At 38.8% G+C, this 7,689-nt stretch overlaps 1 long non-coding RNA gene across 1 annotated transcript in view; it reads right to left on the reverse strand.

Annotated features, from left to right (window-relative positions):
* LOC136288890 (uncharacterized) overlaps positions 1–4,564 on the reverse strand; it is an 85,788-nt gene extending 81,224 nt beyond the window's left edge. The window contains exon 1 of the long non-coding RNA XR_010720631.1: positions 4,480–4,564. This is a non-coding gene — a long non-coding RNA (uncharacterized lncRNA). The remainder of the gene's footprint in view (positions 1–4,479) is intronic.
* Between the last annotated feature and the right edge of the window lie 3,125 nt (positions 4,565–7,689).

Consider the following 7,689-nt stretch of genomic DNA (forward strand, 5'->3'; position numbering starts at 1 on the left):
AAGAAAGCACAGAATCAATATAATCAAATGTTACTGGGTGGAAAATATTAAAGAAATTATAAAATATTTCTGGGGATTGATAACCCAGAATACAGAAAGTTTTTACAGTTCTGGTGCATGAGCCTAGGCATGCACAATGCAACGCTGATGTCTAAACAATTGATTTGAGTTTAATAAGAAATGAGACTAATTTGCTCCACACTCAATTAGTAGAAGCATCTAAAAAACCAACCAAACAAACAAACAAACAAAAAACAGAATCCACAGTTCCGTGTAATTTATTCCCTGTTTTCATTTCTAAGGTTTCTAGTGTACCTAGTCATAAAAAATTTGAAGTGGATAAAATGGTAATTAGGTTTTGTATGGATTTTCTTTATCTAATAGTATTAGGAAGCTACACTGCCAGCACATGGAATATTGCAGATTATCTAAAATGCACAATGGGAGGAAAGTGATCACTATATGCCTGATATAAACGAAAGATCCTTCTCATAGTTTTCTAGAACGTAATAAACTGCAGTACATCATGGCGGACTTTAGTCTGGCAGAGGAAGCAACAAATGAATCCAGGTTTTTTGTGTTAATAATTATTAGTTTCAGCAACAGAGTCCCTTAGATACCTCACTGCCAGTAACAATCAACTGTGTATTTAGTCCTTGTTTATGTTTATGGCAGAATTTTACTTTTAAAGCAATGTAAAAGAATTACTTTTAAAGAAATGTAAAAGAAAGCATATGCCTCATCACATTAGTCTGTACCCCTGTTTAACATCATCTGTAATGATCTTTTGAGAATCTGACTGAAAGCCTGCAGTTTCTCTACATGATGTCCCTTGGAAAACATCACAGAATTCCTGCCATATAAAATTAGGCCTAATCTTAATTATCTTGCTGTCTGTTTCCTGAGCTTAATTAACTTTTATGAGTGCTTTTTTTCATCTTACTGATGAAAATTTCATCTTATTCAGCATTTCATATTTTCTTTTCTCTCAGTTCTAGGACAACAAAAAGTTCTCCACAGTCCTAATTGTTATGGCAAAAGCTAAGGTATGAAATCTGAAAGAGAGCTGTACCAAAAAATTTAAGAACATTTAGCCAGGCATACAAACTGAATGGCAGAAATCTGCAAATGTTGAGAAATAATCCATTATATCCTCTTAATGAACTGACTTTAAATATTTAATTATCTTGTTCAGTAAACCCAGATTATAATATTCAAATCCTAGTCATTACAGGTCATGAGGCTGCTTTAGGTGAAGAAGAAATTGTCTACAGTCCACACAACTCAAATAATTTTAGAAAAATATAGCAGCTACTTTGCATGGCCAAGCCTTCTTCATTAGTGCTTACTCAAATCTTTGTATGATCTGGACCCTTTTGCCACAAGACAGAAAAACACAAAGAAGACTGAGCATGTATTGTAGCATGTCACTTTCCTACTGCTTGACTTTCACTTTGTTTCTCTCCAATTATTAAAACCATCTCTACTCTTTGGGGAAAGGAGACACAAAGGCTGTTTACTCCAGTTTTTGCCCATTCATGAGACAAAAGAGTAATTTTATTTAAACTGGCTCTCTAAAAATCTAATAGATCTATCTTAATTAAAAGAATACTTTCTTCCAAGATAAGACAATGTCCATTAGCCCTTACAGTGCATTTACTACATAGTACTGTCTTCACCTCTACCATGTCAGCAAGAAGCAAGGTGTCTTTGTCTCTAGGTATGATCAGATGAGGTACTCTGTGAATGACTGGCTGATATGCAGGTGTTCAGGTTAGCTGCTTTTTAATAATACCAAAGGCAGAACAGACTAGTACGGGGACACCAGGCACCCTCTACTTACTTAAAGGTTTAAGGACTACCAGATTTTACAGAATATTTGTTCGACTTCTCAGGATTTAATACTGTAACTATGTGACTGTCAGCATCAAAGACAGATTAAGATACTTAAAATAACCAACACCAAAGGAAAAATAATCAATGTCCATCCAGAAAACAGGGAAAATCTAAACTTTTCCACTTTTCCCACAGCAGGCACAAACAACAATAAAAAAACTTAGCAATAACTTCATCAAAGTGAGCAAGAAAGTTTGATTCTAACTTAAAGTTATTATACCTTAAAGTTAGTTCATGATGGGGCAATCACTCTATGCAGATGATCATCTCCTCTGTTACCCTGGATATCAACAAAGTACCCATTATACCAAAAACTAATGCACTGCATAAAGAATGAAGAGGGCCAAAGTTTAGGACATATCACTTCATGAATTTGTTTCCGTGTGTATTTCAGTCCTTTTCATTGATCAAGGCCTCCAGGTTCTGAGCTGAGAAGTCACACAGGGCCACTTTCAGTGTCTATGGACCACAGGCTTACAAACACTGCTGTCCCAAGCTGTCCATGTGACAGCTTTCAGAAGGAAGCTGCAATAAGGGCACCTGGATGTAATGAACAACTTGTACTCTCTCCTTCAGCAGCAGGGAGAGAAATTAAGCAGTAACATTGTGACTCCACGCTGTCACACAGGATGCACACTGGAAATCATCAGTACAGCATGGAAGTGTGCAATTGCACAGCTGCAACAACTCACCTCCTCCTTGAACTTCATGCTAATGCATCCCTACATAGTAGCAGGTATTCTATCTTTCTTGATAAGAGAGTAGTAAACTGAGTTACAGACCAGAATGCTTGCAAAAGCAGGTCAAAAGAAGAGTCTTAATATAACCCATTATAATAAACAACAGAATTAATTTAAAAACACCTAGACTCCTGCTAGAGTAATGTAATAGATGTACTGTATAAAATTCATGTATTAAAATTGTATGTGGAAAATTATACATTGGAATTAAAAAACCTGGATTCTTGGAGGCAGTCTGAGGGCATCTCCAAGAATTCCAAAGTCTTTTTTTAGCTTGGAGGTGCCACCAAAATATTTGCAACATAACAGAAGAGATAACATGAAAATGTCTCATTGATCATGGGCAGGCCACATCTTCACAGCCACTCAAGGATCTGATAACGATTGCGAGGGAAACTAGCAGATGATTTCATCCAAGTGCCCCAACAGAAAATTCAGAGATTCTTTTTAGGACTTTTCTTCAGGAAACCCTTTCAAAAACATCCCTTGGGGGATGAAGGACATTTTGGCAGTTGTGCTATTTGCATGATGTCATGTTTTGGGTGAATTCGTGAACTTTGCAGCAGTCGTGTTTTTGCCTCAGGGCAGAAAAATGGTATAAAGCTCCTACCCTGAGATTCTGAATTCGTGGCCATACCTGAGAGCACCATTTTTGCAGCTGGGTTGTCCACCCAACATTTGATCGATGTTGTCCTGATTTATCGTGGCGTTTTTGAAATTAATTTTTGAAAATTGCTAAATAAATTTTTGGATTTTGAATTGGCTCGTGACCATTTATAACAGTAGGTTTTACTTTTATTTTCCCCATTAGCTTCCACTAACATCAATACTTAAACAATGGGTAACTTCATTCTATATCATCATAATTTCCCCATTTTACTCTCCAAAATACCAGAAGAGACGTGAAGAAGGGCAAGGGCTACTTGACAGAACCAAAGGGCAATCCCAGCTGGGTAAATAGCCTCAAAAGCAAGAATACCAGACTCCCAGGACTGGCACCAACACGCTGAACTCTGACACCTGGGCAGTACACACAAAAGGAAGGCCCACCAGGAAAGGAAGCAAGCAGTTGATGTCTCCCTCTTGTGAGGCGCCCCAGCATTGAAGCTAAAAACAGCTTAGAGCAACCTGTTATGCCTATGTCACTAGTCTATGGCAAATGGGCAGTTTTGACATGTGGCCTATAAATTTAGAAAGGTTGGCCATTTTACTTTTCAAGATTCAATCACAGTATAAACTGGAACAGTTTCATCTGATTGCTTTGAAAGTGGAAATGCCTTTTCCTGCAAGGCAAATCCCTCTTAGGAACCAGAGCCCAGAGCAACTTACTGGTCATCAGTTCTAAAAGGTTCTGCTAAGCAAGGGCTGCTCACACTGACATGAACCCTATTGTGTCAATACAGAAACACCAAAACCTTAAACTTTAAGGCAGTAGAAAGGATTTATTTCTATTAATGTGACAAGCTGGAGGTGAAAGGTTCACCATATGAAGCTCAAAAGAAAAAGCAACAATCTTCTCCTTAAGTCATTTAAGATTTGACTCACAGTTTCATCAGCTTGTGGATTTGTAAATTGTTTTCACCTTACAGAACAATTGTATTGTAAACTGGACAGCATTTTGATTGAAAGATTAAGCCAAACATTTCTCATTTCCTATCCTTCTAGCACTACTGTAATGGTGTAAGAAACTGTGATGAATGAGAATTGTTATGGAGTTATAAGTTGTTGGTTATAGAGTTGCAATGTTTAGCTAAAATCAGTTCAAGAGTTATAATGCTGTTTGTTAATTACCAAAAGGCAGTTTTTGTCCACTCTGTATCCCTTACCCCAAAATCCCACTTACCTGATTCCGTCGCCTTTCTGTCGGGTCAAGCCGTCACTGCTCTCCATTTCTGCTGCTGCTCTGCCTGCCTGCACCCAGCCTGTCCCACTGGCTTGTTCCCTGCTTGCTCCACTTCCTACTTCCTGTCGGATCCTCTTCCTACTTCCTGCTGACAACCGGCCTGTCAGTCAGGCTGCTGCTGCCACTCTTATGGAAATTAAAAGGGCCCAGCTGCATGATGGGACCATATCGACACCAAGAGCTCCTGGCCGAAACGAGCCAACTCAGAATTTAAATCTGCCAAGGACAGCACTGGACTGACCATACCCAAGGGTATTTATGCCGAGGGTATTCATAGACAAGCTCTTGTATCTCACCATAACTTACAAAGTACTTAAAGAGCGAGACACCCCTGAATGCTATGAGGCAAAGAGAGTTCTTTAGAACCCCCGCGAGGCAAGAACTCCCACTCTGCAGTGCAGGCAACAAAGTGGATTGCACCTCCTCCTCAGCAGTGTGGACAAAAGGGAGCAGCAGTGGCGTAGGCCACCCCTTGAGACCCCTAGTTATTAATTAAAGGCATTTAAAGGAGGAAACTGTGTCTCCTGCCATTTTTAACAAAATCACTGCCTAGGCAAAAGGTCCTATTGGGGGTTAGGTTTGTTCCTTCTTTCTCTAAAGAATTTTTTCCCCATAAGTTACCAAGGAGACCAAGTGTTGGATACTTGAGAGTACTTAACTGAAACAAAGAGGTGGACAAACTTGGAAGGGGGAGATAATGCAGGTAGAAGACAGAGCTTGAGGCAACTGCAGGCTGTTCTTTTTCTTTTTTGGCGTTCCTGGAGAGAGAACGGCTGGGCTGTTGCTGGCTAGAGGAGTTTTCACTGTGGCCAAGGGGATCCAGTCCTGGGAAATCTACTATCACCGGTTCGGCCTGAATCCTGAGCCTTCTCTGCCACCCACGGGAGCTGGGCCGGCTCTGCCTCGCCTTCGGCTTCTTTGGCACTGCTCCTCTTGCTACAGTGTGACCCTGCACCCCCTGCACTGCCGGGACATCCTGCCATCCCAGCTACCAGCCCAGGACTTTCCACTGTTTCAGCTTGGTGGTCTGAGCATCCTGCAGGGGCACCGAGACCAAACTGCCCTCAAAGTTCTTGGTACTGTTTTCATTTGTTATTAATGCTGTAGTTGTTTGGGTTTTGTTTTTTGGGGATTTTTTGTTTGTTTGTTTTTTGGGGTTTTTTTTGTTTGCTTGTTTGGTTTTTTTTTTTTGTTTGCTTTGTAATACATACTAGTAAAGAACTGCTATTCCTATTTCCCAAATCTTTGCCTAAGAGCCTCTGGTTGTAAATTTATAATTGGAAAAAAAAAGGTGGGGGGGTGGGGGGGGTGGGTGGGCTTACACTCTCCATTTCAAAGGAAACTCCAGCTTTTACCTGGCAGATACCTGTCTTCCCAAACCAAGACAGGTCCATGAACCTATCACCTTACTGTATCTGTTGTCTTTTGAAGTGAGCAACCTGCTGTGTAATTCAGTTCTCATTGACAGATGCAGACAAACATATCCACATGCAAAAACAGTCAATGTCTATTTTAAAAATATGAGGGAGGGAAAAATGCATATCCATAGCTGTTTTGAAATGAACAGTCTGAACAATCAGAAATTCAGCTCAATGCACATATTCATATTCTCATTTGATTACAGAGAGCAATAGCCAAATAAATGAAGTGGAATAAAGAATCATAGACGTTCAACAGGTTGCTTTTGCTCAGACAAAAAGTAGCTGCATGTTAGAAGTGAGAAAATGGGTTTCACACCCATGCGTGCTCATGCTCAAAGCAGTATGTAATTTTCTGCTGTTTCTCTGTATGAAGCAGGTGATTAAGAGTGAACAGCTTGAGAGACAAATGTGATGTAGGCTAAGCGTTAAAAGAACGCAAGCTCATGTTATCCCAACTGCACCACCATAACACTTTCAACTACTACTTGCTTGCTAAAATGAAGCAAAATGAACAACTAGAGAAACAAACAAGAAATGAAATAAATTCTCATAGGTAACCCTTGGTAACAGCAACTCAAAGATCTTCTAACTAAAAAAAAGTTTCTAGTAAGTTAGAAAAAATCTGCTCATGACTCAAAATGCAGTGATTTTCCAGGCATGCTTCATGATTACTAGAAAATATCATAGAGTTTTATTTGATCTAGATGAATGGGGAGAATAATAATCCATACACCTGCTGAAGCCACTAACAGCTTATTGATAGGTTCAATTGACCCACTTCCATGTTTTCCCTACTTTGCTCAATATATATCTTTGCAGTCAGCAGATGTGACAAAATACAGTACTACAGAAGGTAGGAGAAAAGCCAATGCCGCTAAAGAAAAAGATACATCAGCACTTTGGTCAACATTTTTTCTGTGCTTTTGTTTTTTCCTCAGTGTGTGACATTTTTCTAGTTATGTCTTTATGAAAGCTATTATTCAAATTAATATGAATTAAACAGATTAACATATGTACACATTTCGCTGCTCTAGCAATTTATAGATTTCTTCCTGTATTTTATGGGGGTTTGAGATTATGGTTCCCAGAAGCCACAGAAGCACTCCTTGACGTAAACATGAACATAAAGCACTAACATATCCATGCATAATACAAATAATACTCCAATGTCCATTCCTTGATTCTTCCCTTCCCACCTTGCTTCACTGCACAAGTGAATAACACGTAAATAACATTAGATATTTCAATATGATTTTGCTTACAGCATTTTCATGTAAAGATATTCCTAAGATTTCACAAGAAATTAAAACATTTCCACAACAGGAAAATTATTAGGACACATTTCTCTGAAATAAGCATTCTCTCTGAATTCTAACACCTGCAGTTTTTTTAAGATGGCTTTGCATTCAGATTCTGTGTATAAATGGCAAAGTAACTGATATAAATCAAAGGCAGGACCATTTTTTAATGTAGTCAAGATAAACATGTATAGTTTTATATACACATAAATATGTTTATATGTGTATATATCCTGATTATATTAAAAGATAGTGCTGTTTTTAATTTACATAAATTGGTTTGCCATATAGTAGATAGCAAGATCAGAGGGACTTCTGTGACCCGTGTTTTAATACCATTTTTTCCAGCCCTGTGTCTTCACTGTGACTTTCATAGCCATAAGGACAGGTTTACTACATCTTGGTCTGGCAGAGCACTGGGCTTTCCAAAT

This window comes from Chamaea fasciata, unplaced genomic scaffold (genome assembly GCF_029207755.1).
Source record: "Chamaea fasciata isolate MVZ Bird 193981 ecotype frontalis unplaced genomic scaffold, bChaFas1.0.hap1 SCAF_4, whole genome shotgun sequence".
Classification (NCBI taxonomy): Eukaryota; Metazoa; Chordata; class Aves; order Passeriformes; family Sylviidae; genus Chamaea; species Chamaea fasciata.